General features: G+C 36.7%; 1 non-coding gene across 1 annotated transcript; it reads right to left on the bottom strand.

Annotated features, from left to right (window-relative positions):
- Positions 1 to 19,446: 19,446 nt before the first annotated feature.
- LOC121041174 (U6 spliceosomal RNA) lies at positions 19,447 to 19,552 on the bottom strand. Its single transcript, XR_005795600.1, has one exon. It is a non-coding gene; the product is annotated as a U6 spliceosomal RNA (small nuclear RNA).
- Between the last annotated feature and the right edge of the window lie 559 nt (positions 19,553 to 20,111).

Below are 20,111 nucleotides of genomic sequence, written 5' to 3'. Positions count from 1 at the left end.
GTTAGTTCACTTATCTTAGACTTCATTTTATCAAATGCAGAATGGGGCTGATAATACCTTTTCAAGTAAATTGTGGTCAAGAGTAGATATGATGATATATTTAAAGTGCCTGGCACATATGGGACACTGAAACGTGGTGCTTAAGAAAAGTTTTCCAAATAAATGTTTGTGTGAATCAAATTATATGAATTGGTCTGAATATTTTGGGGGAAAATCTGTACGTAAAATTTGGGATAGCGGCGTCTGGGTAGCTTAGTTGGTTGAACATCAGACTCTTGATTTCAGCTCAGGCCATGATCTCATGGTTTGTGAGTTCGACTCCATTGTCAGCTCCATGCTGATAGCACAAGGAGCCTGCTTGGGATTGTCTCTCTCCTTTCTCCCTCCTCCACTCATGCTGTCTCTGTCTCTCTCAAAATAAATAAACTTAAAAAAAAAAAATTCAGGTTGTTACTATGCTCATTCCCTTGATTCTGACATGCTTGGGCAGGGTGCTTTGCTCCTTCTTCATATTTGACCTGAATTTGGAGCCTGGATTCTGTAAACTGAACCTCATTAGGTAAATAAGGCTCCTTTCCCAAAAGTAGAAACAGATTTGCACACAAGCAGCAGGGCCTGGGGGTGTTGCCCTCAGGGAAGCCTTCAGAATTGCAGAAGCCTCTTGATCAGCAAGCACTGCAAAAGCATGAGCGGATTGATTACATGGGCCACCTAAGGGGATTTTCCCCCACCGGTTCAAGAAAACTAGGCAGTGCTGTTTGGTGTGAACAGTGTGACAATAAGCTGGAAGACACTTAGAGGAACATTGCATCCTTTACTCACTTATAAACAAATACAGACTGAAAAGACAAGACCTTCAGATGTGATAAGGTAGAATTAAAGTAATTCCTCAATAAATAATATGAAAATTTATTGAGCTTCCAGGTGCTAAGCATGGATCTTCATACTTCAGTTCATGAACTCATGAATTAGTTCTGTGAGTTGGTTCTATTATTAAATCGATTTGATAAAGGAGGAAACAGACAGAGATGATAAATGACTTATCCAGGGTCATACACCTAATATTGTCTGAAAACCCAGATCTAGGAAGTCTGATTTCAGAATCTGAGCTCTTCAACAATATGCAGATCTCGCTCATTGCTACCTTCACTAATAACATTTTAAAATAAGTAAAGGCCACTTTTGAATGTTGGCTGGACACTAGGCTCTGTACTAAGTATTTTACAAAACTTATCTCCTTCAATCCTCAGAAAACAATCTCTGATCTACATGCATTGTGTTTTTCTGCACAATTTGTGACTGGTTGATACCAAACATGAATTTGCAAGCCATTTGGCTATAGTTCCTTCCACTGGAGCCACAGAAAAGTCAAGGGCATACCCCTAGTGATTATAAGTATTTTTGGTAAAGGAAAGAAAATTAAGGATAAATATGAATGTGGGACCCAAGGAATTTAACAAAAATTCCCTACTCCTGGACAAGCAGAGCAAGACTAACTCCGTTTTGTGCTACACCCACCATCTCATGTATAACCCCCACATGACCTGCTTATTGCTTAAGACACTCCCCCACCCTAGTCAAGCCACTGAGCACACCCTTACTGGAAACCAGCTCAAATAGGTATGCGGAAGCCCTAACCGCCAAAGAATATAAGCCCCGCCTTTTGCCCGCCAAACTTGCATGCCAGTTCTGACCAGAGTGATAGGCTAGTTCAAACAGTTACTATAGGGTAAATTGTAATTCAGTTGGCCACCTGCGTGTGGACTGACATGACTATGCAACTTTCTGTGTGTGTTACAATCTCATTGGCCACTGGCCCCTATAAAACTGCTACGCCTCTTAACCTAGGGGTCCAAGTCCCTGCTCCGCTGTGTAGGGTATACTTGGGCCCAAGCTCGAGCTTGCAAATAAACCCTCTTGCGTTTGCATCGGTATTGGCTCCTTGGTGGTCTCTCGGATTCGAAATCAGGGGCATTACAATGAAAAATTCATGCCTACACACTGAATTGATAGAAAATAGATTTTGTTACCTGGAATCCTGACCACTATTTATTCAATGGTTAAAGATTTTTGTGTACTTTCCCAATTATAGAAATTTAAGAATAAGCTACCATATAGAATGTATGATTTTATGGGATATAAAAAGCTTATATACTCCCAAGTATCTCCTTCGACTACCTACTGCATATATGAATTATCATCAGAATTATTCATATAATAATAGAGTGTGTAGCTTCAAGAATTGTATTAAAATGCAAATATATTACCTGATGTATTAATTTCCTATGGCTACTATAACCAGATACCACAAATATGATGGCTTCAAATAACACACCTTTATTCTCTTACGATTCTGGAGGTCAAATATATCAAATCAGTTTCACTGGGTCAACATCAAGATATAGGCAGTGCTGTGCAGCCTCCAGAGGCTCTAAGAAAGAAGCCATTGCCTTGACTTTCCAGCTTCCAGAGCTGCATTCCTTGGCCCATGACCCTCTCTCAAAACCGGCAAAACCGGCAGTATGGCATCTTGCGTCAGTGGTCACACTGCTTTATTTGTAATTCAAATCTTCCTTTGCCTCTCAATTTGGGATTTCATTTAGACCCCATCTGGCCAATCTAGGATAATTTCTCCACCTCAAGACCCTTAAGTATTTACATCTGCAAAGTCCATTTTGCTGCACAAGGTTACAAAGATCTCAAAGATTAATACTTATTATATTTGGGGGCCATTTTTCAGCCTATCCTGCCTGAGAAAGGTCATTATTTTCAGTAACAGCAGATAGTGAATTAAGAATCTGAAAGAATGAAGAGAAAAAGAAGTGTGTGCTGTTTAGTAGTTACAACAGGTGATAAACCTGCACAGATCATCTCAGAGTGTCACAATCAGAAGGGTTTTGAGGTTTACTAAGTACAAGTTAGGGGGGCCGTGAACTGCTATTCTATCCCCAAGATGACCCTTTGAATTTGAAAAGCTTACCTTTAAATGTTTACCTTGTGGAAAATTGGAACCCTCATACATGCTTATAGAGTGTAAAATGTTACATCAGCTTTGGAGAATTGTCTGACACTTCCTCAAAAGGTTAAAAAGAATTGTCATAGGGCCCAGTATTTCCACTCCTAGGCATATGCCTTGGAAAACTAAAATATGTCCATACAAAAACATGTACATGAATGCTCATAGCAGCATCTGATTTAAAATAGGTGAGAGTGAAAATAAGTCGAATGTCAATTGACGAATGGATGAATAAACTGTGGTACATCCATTCAATATATTATTGTGGAATATTATGTGGCAATAAATGAGATGAAGTGCTGATACATGTTACAACATGGATGAACCTTGAAAACATTATGCTAAGTGAAAGAAGCCAGCCATAAAGATCACATATTGCATGATTCCATTTCTACTTGATGTCCAGAATAAGCAAATCCATGGAGATAGAAAGGTGATTGGTGGTTGTCCAGCTCTGGAAGAAGTACGGGTGGTGGGGGTTGTGGGGGAAGGGGGTGGTGACTGCCAATGGGTACAAGGTTTCTTTTGCAGGTGATTAAAATGTTCTAAAATTGATTGTGGTGTTAGTTGTATGACTGTAAATATACTAGATGACTGAGTTGTACATGCATAAATGAGTGAATTATAAGTTGTATGAATTATATCTCACTAAAGCTCTTAAAAATGTTTGTTTTGACTTTAATTTATACCAAAGCCTGGAGCGTCAGCTAATACTAGAAGTATTCAGAATAAGAATCACAAAAATTTTAGAATTTAAAGAGACATGAGATATTTTCTATTTCAACCTCAGTTTACATATCATAAAACACAATAGTCATGGTCTTTCCCCAGGCCTCATAACTAGATAATAAAATTGTCCTTTAGAATCTAGACTATTACCTACCACCTTGCATGATTAATATACACTTAATTCCAACAACCTTGCTTTAGATACACATTAGCAAGAAGGGCTTCCAGATCCTGGTGATTCTTGACAAGACTCTGATGTAAGCTTTTTTTTTTTTTTTTTTAACTTGCCTCAATCTATTTCATTCAGGTCTTACCTCAGACATCATTCACTCAGAGGTGGACCGTGAATACCCAATAAATTAGTTTAATATGTGGTATATTTATTTATGGATTGTCCATCTTTCTTATCAGAATATAAGCTCCATAGGGTGGGGGAATTTTGTTGTAATTTGATTTAAATAGATTTTTTGAAGCGCCACTTTTAAGCTTTTATTCTTTTAGTTTTATGTTTGTACATTATAGCAACTGCCAGAGAGGTAGCCCTCCTCCACAGCTTTCCTTTTCTTCCACAGTTTTACTGCTAGATCAGAATGAAAGTTATCTTAGACCAGTTCTGTTACATGTCAGATTTTGGTAAATGTACAGTCATTAGCAAGCAGGCAAAAATAAGTCACACAAAGTATTTTGTACATCAAAACGTCCCAGCTCTGTCTTTTTAGGGGCTCCAACCACACTTTTTTTATATATAAGACGCAGAAAAAACAATCCTCTGTTACACTTGTGATCATCTTCAGGCACCAGCCATCACCCTGCCTGAGGCTAACTGTAGGATACGAGATGCAGGATTGTTAGTCTTATGCTTCATGGTGCAAAGACAGTATTTCTAAAAACATGTTCACTAATGGATATTTCTTAAATATTATTAGATTCTCTGCGGAGAGCCCAAATGCAGTATTCATCATTATAGGACAGAGTCACTACTTTTCACTAATGAGGACTGACCACCCCAGACTGTGCGTTCTTGATTACAGCAGCTAACAGTCCCTAGTTATGGGCCCTTAAACCAAATTTGCATGATGATATCATCCTCTCTGGGCAGAACTATTTAAGTATGGTTCAAATATCTTAATATCTCTTTTATTTGCTACTATATTCTTATCACCTCCAACTGTGTCTTAACATAGTATAGATGCTCTATAAATATTTCCTGAATAAATAATTTCTGCAGATGTACGTAAAGTTCTTCAAAACTGTCCATCGTGAGGTGTATTGTTAGGATATTTATTTTCTTATGAGAAATCAGCTTCAGAAGTTGGTTTCAGGATTTTTCTCCAATAGAAATTATAAGAATTACATGCATCCCCCTCATTTATATGAATTAATTTCCTCACTTATTAAACATACACCAGTTTCCTGTCATTGTATATTAAAGTATTAACAAAAACTCAAGATAATGCTTCCTGTCTCTTAGTCGCATAGTTATAGTATATAATCACATCTATTATCTTAAACTGAAGCTATGATAAAGAACTTTACTTAAAGAAAATAAAAGAACTAAATGTGATGTTCTCCTGAATCAAGTTCATTCTTATTCATGAGTTTTGCCTTATTCTTTTTCTTTTTGTATTCTTTTCGATGTGCTGACCAAAGGATTTTTTCACTGGGACTCAAGTAGAATTTCAATTGAAAATCAATTTCTTTTGTTTCCTGAGGAAAAATTAATATTGCACACCATGGCTTTTTTATTGTAATTGAAAATACTGTCATCTTACTATGGTTTTGACTAAGAATTATGGTCTCAGTCATGAAGAAACTTCTGTCATGATAGATCAGAATTAGTGTTTAATCATGCTGCATGTTGCATAGTACATAAAGTTGTTCAGTCAATAGTTAATATACATATTACCTAAAATCATAAATGTTTACTATAACTAAAGTTTTATCATTAATGTAATTTATACTTATGAATGGAGATAGATAATGATCTTTTCAAAGCTTCTTTAAGTTTGAACACATGCCAAAAGATAGACTCATGTCAGTGTGGCAGATGCTGGCTGTTGGCTCACTCATGACTCACTGCCTTCCTCTACTCTGAAGGCTGGGAAGCAAAATACTCATTAATTACTCCAGTGTCCTTTGCAACCTCCCTACAGGGTTGGACAGGAGACAGAGTTTTGGCAGCAGAACGTAGAAGATACCCCCGGCTTTACTTCCTGAACAAAATGTCAAAATTTCTTGAAAATAAGACTTTTGCCTTTGACCTTCCCCTTTCTTCTTCCTCCCCTCCATAATGTAAAGATAATCACAAGTGCAACAGCTTTCTTAAAGCCAGCGAATGAAAAGGTATATGTTAAGGATGGAAGAGGATGATAGAAGAAGCCTGGTTCCCTGAAGACATCCCTGAATAACTTTGCTGGATCTCAACCACGTAACCTTCAGATTTTCGATCATAAAGAAAATTAAGTGCCTCATTATCCTAATAGAGCAAATATCGAATAGAATTGAAAAAGATAGAAATATTTGCAGTGATCAAAGTATATTTTAAAGACAAGACAGAATGCTTTCCTTTTTTCCTACCAAAGAAAATTATGATAAACTGAAGGATGTGATTTTTTTTTTTTTTTTACTTTGAGGCATAAAAATGACAGAATCTTACTATGAGATAAATTTGAACTCCATGCTACCTTTTGGTAGTATAACCCACCTAATTTTAACTTATTTTGTTAAATATGTATTAAGAACAAAATAAATCAGAGGTACAATTTGAGAGTTATGCTGTAAATTATGACAGAGTGCTGACCTGTTGTTTTTATTCTTATGCATAAAGGTTTCAATATTCTTTTTTTTTTTTTAAAGTTTTTTTTTTTCAACGTTTATTTATTTTTTTGGGACAGAGAGAGACAGAGCATGAACGGGAGAGGGGCAGAGAGAGAGGGAGACTCAGAATCGGAAACAGGCTCCAGGCTCTGAGCCATCAGCCCAGAGCCTGACGCGGGGCTCGAACTCCCGGACCGCGAGATCGTGACCTGGCTGAAGTCGGACGCTTAACCGACTGCGCCACCCAGGCGCCCCGAAGGTTTCAATATTCTTATACAGGGGTCACTTTTGGAACTTTGATCATAAAAGTTCTTTTATCCCAGGCAAATAAAAGCTAGAGTTTGAAGGGTACTAACAATGGGTAGCATAGAACTTTTAATTGTTTTTGTTAAAAATATCAATTTTCTATACTTTTGAGGGTTTTCAGATGCTTACATCATTATTCCGTGTTCCATTATGAAGGCATATGTTGCGAACAAGGTAAGGGGGAAAGAAAAGCTGCTGAAAGACACAAGTTTGTGTGTTATGATTTATATTTTGCAAATGGTGACCCAAATGTATTTTAATTTTGCCTTTAAATCATGTTTGATTTTTTCATTTCCCACCTCCAGAACCAAGCCAGGAAGTTTATAGTTTTCTGAGAAGGACGGGGTAGAGACTTTGCTCTCTTTAGCAACACACTGGTCATGAAGAGCCAGTTCTATGAAAAGATAAAAAAAAATTAGCTGACTGTTTCAGGTCCCATTCAACATTTTGAGGAGCAGTAAAAAAGGACACAGGCAGAGCAAAAGGAAGATGCCTCTTCCTCCTGTCACAGTTCGGTTTTGAGGCTTTTTGTTTTTAGTAGGAGGGAGCTGAGGCACGGAGGATAGGGATAAGCCAGTCCTTCATTGTTCCATGGAATTATGGAAGCAGGGAGGAGGGAAGGTGAAATTGGTGTGGGTTTTCCTTTCCAGGATTTGACACAGAAGAAAGAGTCAGATAAATGAGGGAAAGAGGCTCTCTGGCTCCATATCCTTTTGGATTATGAATAAAACTTGGGACACCTGGTTGGCTCAGTCAATTACATATCCAACTCCTGATTTCAGCTCAGATCATGATTTCATGGTTGTGAGATGGAACCCAGAGTTGGCCTCTGTGTTGGGTGTGGAGCCTGCTTGAGACTCTTTCTCTCTCACCCTTTCTGCCTAGTATAACAACTTTTGCTTCCCACCCAAGAAATGTGAGTAAAATGATGTTATTATAGGGCTAGCCTTGAATTCACTGGTTTTTCTATTATGTTTTATATTTATTTATACTGGGCATAGGAATGCTAATGATTTTACTAAGTGGAACTTATAAACACCAATGTTGCTGAATCACTTATAATTGTTTCTTGATTCTCCCAGATTTTTCTATGTAGACAACTGTATCATATGCAAATAAGAGGATTTATCACTTCCTTCATAATTCTTATATTTTCTTTGTATTTCCTTTGTGTGTCTCATCTTATCCCTTGGATTAGGAACTCTCTCCATCAAAATGAAAGAGTAAGAGCAGACATATGTATCACAATATTCTTCCTTTTTATGGATGAATAATATTCTATTGTATGTATAGACCACATTTTGTTTATCCTTTCATTCATTGATGGACACTGGGTGGACACATCACGGCCATTGTGAATAATATGGGTAGATAGCCAGAAATGAAATTGCTAGATCACATGGCAATTTCATTTAATTTTTTTAAGGAATGAGTATACCGTCTTCTACATTGGCTGCACCATTTTACATTACCACCAACAGTGCACAAGGTTCCAACTTCTCTACATCTTCAACAATGTTTACTTTTTTGTTTTGTTTTGTTTTTATGATAGTCATTGTAATGGGTATCCAGTGATACCTCATTGTGATTTTGATCTATATTTCCCAATCTGATTAGTGATGATGAACATCTTTTCATGTGCTTCTTGGCCAATTTGTAATCTACTCGGGAGCAATGTATAGTCAAGTAAGTTCTTGGCCCATTTTTCTGTTAGTTTTTTATTGTTGTTGTTGAACAGTAGAATTTCTTCACATTTTTTAGATATTCACCTCTATTTTTGCAAATATTTTCTCCCATTTCATAGGTTGCCTTCCATGTGGTTGATTGTGTCCCTTGATGCATGGAAGTATTTTTTTAAACCTATTTTTATATTTGTTGCCTACCTTGTAGTTTTTTTAAAGCAGGGTGTGTGCTTTTTTTTCCTGCATGTGTTCTAAGTCATCGAGACTGAGTGAGCAAGTCAGTCTTTCAGGTATCTCCCAGGCAGACTGGAACAAACAGGGTCTGCATTTGAGGAGAGGAAACCAAGAGTGTGGGGCATGAGTAAGGAATCATAAAACCTCCCTACAGCTGTGAACATGGCTTTGCTTGTTTGGGCTTTTGCCTGGTTGCTGTAAACCTTTCATTGTTTTCCAGTGCTCCTATAGAATTTGTTCAGACAGAGCCTGTTCTGTTTTGGGCTTTTTGTTTTGTTTTGTTTTGTATTGTATTGTATTGTATTGGTGTGTCTTTGGGGAAGATGGGAGCTTGGATCTTCTTAGTCTGCCATTTTGCTGACATCACTCTGTGCAGGTGTCTTTTTTGATGGGTCGTGAGAAGCATACTTTTGATTATTATTTACTTTTCTAATTTTTAAAAATTTTACTTATTCTGAGAAAGTGTGCACACAAGCAGGAGGGGCACACAAGCCCCAGCATGGGGCTTGATCTCACAAATTTTGTGATCATGACCTGAGCTGAAGTCCAGAGTCAGATGCTGAACCCACTGAGCCACCCAGGTGCTCTAAAAGTATAATGCCTGATTGAGGAAGGGAAGATGGTGGTGAAGTAGGGGAACCCTAGGCTTAACTCATCCCGTGAATACAACTAGATAACTATCAAATCATCCTAAATACCCCCAGAAATTGACCTGAAAACTGGCAGAACTTCACAAAAGATAGAGAAGAGCCACATCAAAGAAGTAGGAAGTGTGGAGTGGTGGTTTGGGAGAGAAACTGATCGTGGCTGGTGAGGTGGGGAGGGAGCTGTAGTAGTGAAGGGCAAGAGAGAGTAGCACACAGGAGAGCACATGGGGAAGATGATTCCCTATAATGATTGGCTTGGAAAGTGGTAGTGGCTGAATTTCTTGACTTCTTGCAACCAGTAGGGCTGAAAGCCTGGAGTTTTAAACATCAGTGGACTTGGCTTGAGGAGAGCCCAGAGGCCTTGAGGCTATTCTTGCAGAGAAGGCAGGGGAAATATCCCACAGATACATAGCATGGAAATAGTGATATGAAGAGCACCTGGAGTACACAGTGTGAAGGTTAGTTGGTCATCTAGGGGCATGTCCCAGAGATGCAGCATTCGTGGAAAAAACCCCCTGGGAACAAAAGAACTGGCAGGCACTATTTCCTCTCCTGCCCCTCAGCATAAGCACATGGCCATCTGTGGGAAACAGCACAACATATATACTCACAACTTCATTTGTTTATACCAAGCCCTACCCCCCACGTGTTTCAGTGGAACCACCCTCCCCAGTCACACTTGCCCTAGTCCCAGCACAGTGGGACTCTTCTCCCAGAAAACTTGCTCAAACCCCTACCAACACTGCATCTCCAGATTTGGGAATTTTGTGGGGCCTCAGTTCTGGCAGCCATGGTGACAAGTCTTATTTCACAAGTAGACCAAGCACATCTAGTAAAACACATCACATTCAGGTTTGTAGTGAAAAAGATATAAGTAACATGGCTGATAGAAAATTTAAAGTAACGATCATAAGGATACTCACTGGATTTTAGAGAAAGGTAGAAGGCATCAGTGAGACCCTTAACACAGACATAAGGAATAACATAGCAGAGATAAGGGGCTCAAAAAATGAATTGAGAAACACACATTATGGAATGAAGAACAGTCTGGAAGAAGCAGAGGGACAAATTAATGACCTAGCAGGCAGAGTAATGGAAAGTAATCAAGCTGAACAAAAGAGAAAAAGCATTATGCAAAACTAGAGTAGACTTAGGGAACTCAATGACTCCATCAAATGTAATAACATTCACATTATAGGAGTCCCAGAAGAAGAGAGAGAAAAGGCAGAAATTTATTTGAAGAGACAGTAACGGAAAACTTCCCTAATCTGGGGAAAGAAACAGATATCCAGATGCAGGAGGCACAGAGAACCCCAAATAAAACCAACAAAAACAGATCCATGAGTAGACATATAATCAAAATAGCAAAATAAAAACGACAAAATAATGTGATAAAGAAAAAAAATTAAAAACAGGAAGACAGAAGAATACAGTTACATACAGAGGAACCCCCATTAAGCTAGCAAGGGATTTTTCATCAAAAAATTTGAAAGCTAGAAGGGAGTGGCATGATTATTCAAAGTGCTGAATGGGAAAAAAATCTTCACCCAAGAATATTCTACCCAGCAAGATGATCATTCAGAATAGAAGGAGAGATAAAGAGTTTCCCAGACAAACAAAAACTAAAGGAGTTCATGGCCACTAAGCCAGTCATGCAAGAAATACTAAAGGGGACTCTGAGTGGAAAGAAGAGATCAAAAGTGACAGTATAGAAGTAGGAAATACAAAAGCAGTAAAAATGAATATAATTCAAAGAACTCACAAGATAAAAGGATGTAAAATATAACAACATATACCTAAAAATGTGGGGAGGAGAGGAGTAAAGAAAGAATTCAAACTTAAATGACCATCAACTTAAAATAGAAAAGGTTATATACAAACCTCTGTATATAACCTTACAGAAAAGGTTATATACAAACCTAATGGTAACCATATATCAAAACCACTACTAAACATGCAAAGAATAAAGAGAAAGAAATTGAAATATATCACTAAAGAAAATCAGCAAACCATGAAATAAGATAAAGACAAGAAAAGATCAGAGAAACTCTTCAGAAACAACCATGAAACAAATCATAAAATGACAAAGACTCATATCTATGTAAATGTATTAAACACTCCAATCAACAGACATACAGTGACAAAATGGATAAAAAAATAAACAAGACCCACATATATGCTGCCTATAAGAGACTCATTTTAAACCTAAAGACACCTGCAGAATAAAAGTGAAGAGATGGAAAAACATCTATCATGCAAATGGATGGCAAAAGAAAGCTGGTGTAGCAATATTTATATATGACAACATAGACTTTAAAACAATATTTAACAAGAAACAAAAAGAACACTATATGAAAATAAAGGAACAAGCAAAAAGAAGATATAACAATTATAAATATTTATATGCCCAACATAGGAACACCCAAATACATAAAACAGTTAATAACAAGCATAGAGAAAATTATGGATAATAATATAATAATAGTCAGGGACTTTAACACCACACTTACCCATGGATAGATCATGTGAACCAAAAATAAACAAGGAAACAATGGCTTTGAATGACAGAAATTTAACAAACATATTCAGACCGTTCCATTCTACAACAACAGACTACACATTCTTTTCAAGTGTACATGGAACGTTCTCCAGAATGTATCACATATTAGCCCACAGAACCAGCCTCAACATATTCAAGAAGATCAAAATCACACCATGCATCTTTTCTGACTACTGAAACTAGAAGTCAACCACAAGAAAAGATCTGGAAAGACTACAAATACATGGAAGCCAAATAACATGCTACTAAAAATTAGTAAGTGGAACAGGAAATAAGAGAAGAAATGAAAAAGTACATGGAAACAAATCAAACTGAAAACACATGATCCACAAACTTTAGGATGCAGCAAAAGCTTTTCTAAGAGAGAAGTTTAAGCATTACAGGTTTACCTTAAACAACTTAACCTTATACCTAAAGGAGCTAGAAAAATAACAACAAACAAAACATAAAGCCAGTAGAAGGAAGGAAATAATAAAGATTAGAGCAGAAATAAATGATTTGGATACAAAAACAAAAACAAAAAACAAACAAAAACCCACAATAGAACAGATCAATGAAACCAGGAGCTGGTTCTTCGAAAAAAAATCAATAAAATTGACTAACCTCTAGCCAGATTTATCAAGAAAAAAGGAGAAAGGACTAATATAAATAAAATCACAAATTAGAGAGGAGAAATAGCAATCAATACCACAGAAATACAAATAATCATGAGAGAGTATTATGAAAAACTATATGCCAACAAATTGGACAACTTGGAAGAAATGGATAAATTCCTAGAAACATATAGATTACCAAAACTGAAATAGAAAGAGTAGAAAATTTGAACAGACCAATTACCAGCAAAGAAATTGAATCAGTAATCAAAACCTCCCAACAAAAGTCCTGGATCAGATGGCTTCATGGACAAATTCTACTAAACATTTAAAGGAGAGCTAATACCTATTCTTCTCAAACTATTCCAAAAAACAATAAATAAATAAAGGGAGGGGGGGAACCTTCTAAATTCATTCTATGAGGCCAGCATTACTCTGATACCAAGACCAGGTAAAGACTCCACTGAAACAGGACCACATGCCAAAATCTCTGATGAACATAGATGTAAAACTCCTCAACAAAATACTAGCAAACTAAATCCAATAATACATTTAAAAAAAAAATCTTTCACCACAATTAAGTGGGACTTATTCCTAGGTTGCAAGAGTGTTTCAATATTCACAAATCAATCAACATGATACATCACATCAGTAAGAGAAAGGATAACAACCATATGCTCATTCCAATAGACTTAGAAAAAACATTTGACAAAGTACAGCATTCATTCACAATAAAAACCCTCAACAAGTAAGTTTGGAGGGAATATACTTCAACATAATAAAGGCCATATATGCAAAACCCACAGCAAACATCATACTCAGTGGTGAAAAACTGAGAGTTTTTCCCTTAAGATGTCCACTCACTCTCACTACTTTTATTCAACATAGTACTGGAAGCCCTAGCCACAGAAATCAGACAACAAAAAGAAATAAAGGCATCCAAATTGCTAAGAAAGAAGTAAAAGTTTCACTATTTGCAGATGACATAATACTATATATATAGAAAACCCAAAATATTCCACCAAAAAGTGTTAAAACTGATAAACTAACTCAGTAAATTTGCAGAATACAAAATCCACATTCAGAAATCTGTTACATTTCTTTACAACAATAATGAAGCAGCAGAAAGAGAAATTAAGAAAACAATCCCTTTTACAACTGCATTAAAAATAATAAAATACCTAGGAACAAACCTAAGCAAAGAAGTGAAAGACCTATACTCTGAAAACTATAAAACATTGATGAAAGAAATAGAAGACAACAGAAAGAAATAGAAAGACGTTCCATGCTCAATCATTAGAATAACAAATATTGTTAAAATGTTTATAGTCCCCAAAACAATCTACAGATTTAGTGCAACTGTGTCAAACTACCAACTCTTTTCACAGAACTAGAAGAAACAATCCAAAAAATTTGTATGGAACCACAGAAGACTCTGAATAGGCAAAGCAATCTTGAGATATATGTCATGAAGTGCCATCCAGGCACTCCAAAAAATCCACATTTTTAATCAACATTTCAACTTTAGTGTGAATAATTTTTCACATTAAACATATAGATATTTTGAATAAACTGCCTCTCCTTCATTTTCTCTCTGTTGAAATAGTCCTCTTTCTTTAAGATATGGCGTACTTGTCTGCCATATCTGCTTTGAAGTCTTCCCTGATCACCAGAGAGAATTGAACTCACCCAATCATGAATTCCAATGGTAATTGCTTTGCACTTATCTTATTTCCTGATACTAATTAGTTACCACTCCATATTTTAGTTATTGGTTTATATGCATTACCTCTACGGTGATGACTATATAATATTAACCTAACATGACTACCTTTAGGAATAAAAGGAGCATCAATATTTAAGTTAGGGACACAGGTATAAACTCAGACTTCTCTGAGGAAACTATGAAGGGTGGTTATATTTTTATCTCCCTTATTTGAATGAAGCACATGGATTAGAGCTATGTTTTAGTTCCTTTATGGTATTTAGTAATGTTCATGACAATCAAAATAGAGGAACTTAAAAGAATTTATTAGATGATTACTTTACTTGTTAATTTTAGAAACTTCTTTTTATTCAATTCCAAATAGTTCATCTTTTGGTTTATGGACAATCAAGCCATTATATGGACACAGCTCAGATAAACAAGAATTTCATAGATTCTATAATAAACATTGTTCATTGTCTGGTCCAGTAAATGCACACATACACACTTGCAAATATGAGGTTGGTAGACACACTGCTATGAACAAAAGTCAGTCTGTATCACAGAACATAATATGTACTTTTTAATTTAATTTACCACAGGCCAAATTTGAAAGATTTGGATCTCAAAAAAGGATTAAACCAACAAAATTAATTACAGTAAGGGAGATTGAAGAAAATCAGTGGTTAATCACATTCCAGAAATTCAATATTAATTATAATATATGGATCATTCATCTTTCTAATTGATATAGTTTTCTAGAATATATTTCATATTTTTTCATTGAAAACAATGGTAACATCAGAGTGCCTGGGTGGCTCAGTTGGTTAAGTGACCAACTTCAGCTCAGGTCATGATCTCATGGTTAGTGGGTTCAAGCCCAATGTCAGTCTCTGTGCTGACAGCTCAGACCCTGGAGCCTGCTTTGGATTCTGTGTCTCCCTCTCTCTCTCTGTTGCTCCCGCACTCGCTCTCTGTCTCTCTCTGTCTCTTGATAATAAATAAATGTTAAAAAAAATTTAAAAAAAAGAAAACAATGGCAACATTTTTTTCTGTATATTATCTATAAAGGGTTATATAAAAGAAATTCAAGGATCATCAACAATCTTAGATCTTGAATAAGATTATGACATAAACTCTTGGATGCTCTACCTGCTATTTTTGGTAGTTTTTGTTTGTTTGTTTGTTTTAAACTAAGTTTTCATTCATTCAACGAATAGCTTAGTTTACTGTAATTCATTAGATGATATATTTAATCAGAAAGAAACATCATCTTAATTATATTTTAAAGGTATTTGAGGGGCGCCTGGGTGGCTCAGTCAATTAAGCCTCCGACTTCAGCTCAGGTCATGATCTCACAGTTCATGGGTCCGAGCCCCGCATCGGGCTCTATGCTGACAGCTAAGAGCCTGGAGCCGGTTTCAGATTCTGTGTCTCCCTCTCTCTCTGCCCCTCCCCTGTTCATGCTCTGTCTCTGTCTCAAGAATAAATAAACATTAAAGAAAAAATTTGAAAAAAGTGTTTGAATTAGAAGCTAGTTTTATATTTGAGGATGTAAAATGTATAAACTGAACTATTACTTTAAAAAATAATATACTGTGGTGCCTGGGTTGCTCAATCAGTTAAGTATCTCACTCTTGATTTCAGCTTAAGTGTCTATCTCATGGTTGTGAGATGAGCCTTAGGGGCAGGCTCTGCATTGAGTGTGGAGCCTTATTGGGATTCTCTCTTTCCCTCTCTCTCTCTGCCCCTCTCTCCTTCTCTAAATAAATAAATAAATAAATAAATAAATAAATAAAAATTAAAAAATAAAATTAAAAAATAACATACTAAACTAAATACAGTTAGGACACATTAGGTGTATACATGATTTTTACCTACATATAATTAAGCAAAATAACAAATGTAAAGAAGAATTCACTTAAGTTTCCTTCCTATAAGTAGAATAGTATGTAATTTACCATATAAGTTTGATTTTGAAAATTAACTTGGTTTTTGGTACAACAACATTACACTCCATTACAGCTGACCTTAACAAGTCAGATTGTATTCAATTTTTATCAAGCTAGTAATTTCAAAGCTTTCAAGGTTCAGATATATTCCTTCAGTTAGTTTCATATTGAATATCCTGGGAGAAAGGAGGGAGGAAATAAAGTTAAATACTGTAGAATATGGCTGCTAAGTCCCCACTTTTTTAGCTAGTCAAAAAAACCTAGGTTGGTGATTGTAACTGCCTTAATTCATAATACATTTCATATTCTCCTTACTCTCTGCCAGAACTTTTCTGGACAGGGTTCTTTAATGTGGTAACCTGAACCATCTGTCCTATGAAACCTGACACATTGCTTTACCACTGTATTCCACTGATTATGGGTATTAATAAACACAAAGAAATAGCAAGAGGTACAACAGAAAATCTTCTTGATTCCAATAATAGCCCTCTTTTTGTACATTATTGTAATACCTCCCTGATAAGGGACTCTAATCAATAACTTTGGTAAGTTCCCTTCTTGTTGATGAAGAAACATGAGAAGCCCCAAGTGGCCAGGAGTAGATTTAGCCTCCCATTCATTGAATCATGATTGTATCTTTTTGAGTAAACATTCCTGCTTTGGGCACTAGAATTCTCATACTCAATTCTCACAGTCACCAAGTTCAAGGTTGCAGTGACAAGAAGAAAATTTTCTCAAGGGGTTACTATATGTAATAATGATAACCTTCACTGTTACCTCTTGGTTTCCAGATCTATGCATTCTAAGCATTTAAAAACTGCTAGTTCAAGGTACAAATCACATTCTATAAGCCTACCATGTCCTATTTTCTCCCAACAGTTGAAGTCCTTGATGATATGTGCATGTAAACCATAAATCCCATTAGGCTACCTCCGTTAACCAGCTACTCCTATAGTCTCAACAGGAGCAATATCACCCCCAGGTGGGGGAAATTGGATTTTGAGTGTGAAAAAATCTGGGATATTATAATAGCATTTAATAATGTCTAAAAATATTCCTTAGGAGATAGATAATGAAAAAAATGTTGAAAAACAATGAATTACTGTATCACTTAGAGTCCCAGGAGAATTCATTTCAAAAACTATTTACAAAGCTATGGGGAAGGTGTTGGAAAACCACAAAAGATAGTGCAATATCCTGGGGCTAATATCAGTGAGGGCAGGTATTATCAACAGTATGCCCTAAGAGAAAAAAAAGAGATGTGGAGTTAGAGAATCTACAAGCAAATAATCATATTCCAGTGACCAATTTTAGAAGAACTGGGAACTTTGACAAAAACAAGCAATTCAAATTACTCCTTTAGGAAAGACTTCAGGGTAAAAGATTTCCCAACCTTACTTTCCTACCTTTTTCTGATCTCCTGCAAGTTCCCAAATTACTGATTCTAACTGAAAGCTATAGGGAAAGGGAACCCATTGGTATAGTCTATTCAGGTCAGTCTTCGATCTCAGAAAGCAGAGTGGAAAAAAGGTGGTGGGCTAAACGGATGTTATCTAACACAGTAACATTTAAGAGTAACCGGAAACAGGAAGACTATGTTTTAAATTTTTCCTGCTGCTTTATTGTAGGTGAAAATATGTGGACTAACCATTATCTTTAAGATATATGTCTAAATAAAATCTTTTTGCATCAATCTCAATCTAAATTAAGATAAGAAGTCTGTACAGAAAGTCTATATAGAAGATTCTAATTTTATCTAAAAATAAGTAAAGCTAGTATGTTTTTTAGCCTAGATGTAGCATATCAAGAGTTAATCAATCAATGCTAAGAAAAGAAATTCATTTCCAAAATACCCCCTCTATGTGGTCTGAGACTTGACCATCATACACTTCTCAGTTTGCTGCACATATCTGTCCACAGTTACAGCACTTGGGGAAGGGAATACCAGGAGGCACTGAAAATGGATCACCAGGGTTTCACATGCATTCCTTTCTTTCCTCCTCAGTAATACTAGTCTCCAGTCTTCAGCTGATCAAAGTCATCTCCTGATTGTTTTCAAGGGGCTCAGTGTTGATTTCTATCACTGACAGTTGCACATGCAGAGGCAGCAAAGGCTAGATATACATTGGTAACAGACTTCATGAAATTGAGCCCATAAATAGTCTCCATCTCTACCACTTTGGCCATTTGTTTTTTTATTGTGCTCATTATCCTAATTACAGGATGGTCAATGAAGAAAGCTGGTTAAGTCATTTTGTCTACTTCATTGTGCAGTGCCTCTTCCATGATGGATGCTTTCTGATATAAATACAAAAATCTTCACTCTATGCCCTCTGCCATATATCCATTCACACAACTCTACCAAAGACCTTGTCTCAGATCTCTCACCTTTTTTCATTTTTTTTCAATATATGAAGTTTATTGTCAAATTGGTTTCCATACAACACCCAGTGCTCATCCCAAAATGTGCCCTCCCCATACCCATCACCCACCCTCCCCTTCCTCTCACCCCCCATCAACCCTCAGTTTGTTCTCAGTTTTTAAGGGTCTCTTATGCTTTGGCTCTCTTCCACTCTAACCTCTTTTTTTTTTTTTTTCCTTCCCCTCCTCCATGGGTTTCTGTTAAGTTTCTCAGGATCCACATAAGAGTGAAACCATATGGTATCTGTCTTTCTCTGTATGGCTTATTTCACTTAGCATCACACTCTCCAGTTCCATCCACGTTGCTACAAAGGGCCATATTTCATTCTTTCTCATTGCCACGTAGTACTCCGTTGTGTATATAAACCACAATTTCTTTATCCATTCATCAGTTGATGGACACTTAGGCTCTTTCCATAATTTGGCTATTGTTGAGAGTGCTGCTATAAACATTGAGGTACAAGTGCCCCTATGCATCAGTACTCCTGTATCCCTTGGGTAAATTCCTAGCAGTGCTACTGCTGGGTCATAGGGTAGGTCTATTTTTAATTTTTTGAGGAACCTCCACACTGTTTTCCAGAGTGGCTGCACCAATTTGCATTCCCACCAACAGTGCAAGAGGGTTCCTGTTTCTCCACATCCTCTCCAGCATCTATAGTCTCCTGATTTGTTCATTTTGGCCACTCTGACTGGCATGAGGTGATATCTGAGTGTGGTTTTGATTTGTATTTCCCTAATGAGGAGCGACGTTGAGCATCTTTTCATGTGCCTGTTGGCCATCCGGAAAAATATGGAACGCTTCACGAATTTGCGTGTCATCCTTGCACAGGGGCCATACTAATCTTCTCTGTGTCGTTCAATTTTAGTATATGTGCTGCTGAAGGGAGCACACTCTCAGATTTTTTCCATCCAAACCCCTGACCGGTTGACCAGGCCAATGGTCATTAAAATGAATCGATATATATTCTTAATTCAGGTCATTTTTTGTTCACTCTATCACATTGGAATTATGTCCAATGAAGTAAGGGTTTAGTCTGATGTTCTACAGGATTTCCCTCTGTCTGAATCTCTTTGCCTTCAATATGAGAAAGCATAGGAGAGTTGACACGGTCCTAAGATAAAACTATAAGGCCATTTTTAGGGAGGCCGACTTGAGAGAGCTCATTTTTGAGACCCTCCAGACGAGGTGCCCAAAGTCTAGGAAAGCAGTCTATTATGAGTTTCTCTCCCACAATCTAACACTAAATATATGACCAATTTACCAAACAAGATTGCCTCTGAATTTATTAGATATTATGTATGAGGGAAAAGTGCTCAAATTAAAGTTTGAGCATTTTACATGAATGTGATTCCAAACCTACTTCAAAGTGAAACAGATAGTTGTAAAACAATATATCTTGTATTCTGGGAGGAAGATGGCGGAGTAGGAGGACACTGGGCTCACCGCGT

Source organism: Herpailurus yagouaroundi, unplaced genomic scaffold, assembly GCF_014898765.1.
Source record: "Herpailurus yagouaroundi ecotype Mexico unplaced genomic scaffold, PumYag 182, whole genome shotgun sequence".
Lineage (NCBI taxonomy): Eukaryota > Metazoa > Chordata > Mammalia > Carnivora > Felidae > Herpailurus > Herpailurus yagouaroundi.
This window is presented reverse-complemented; position numbering and strand designations above follow the sequence as displayed.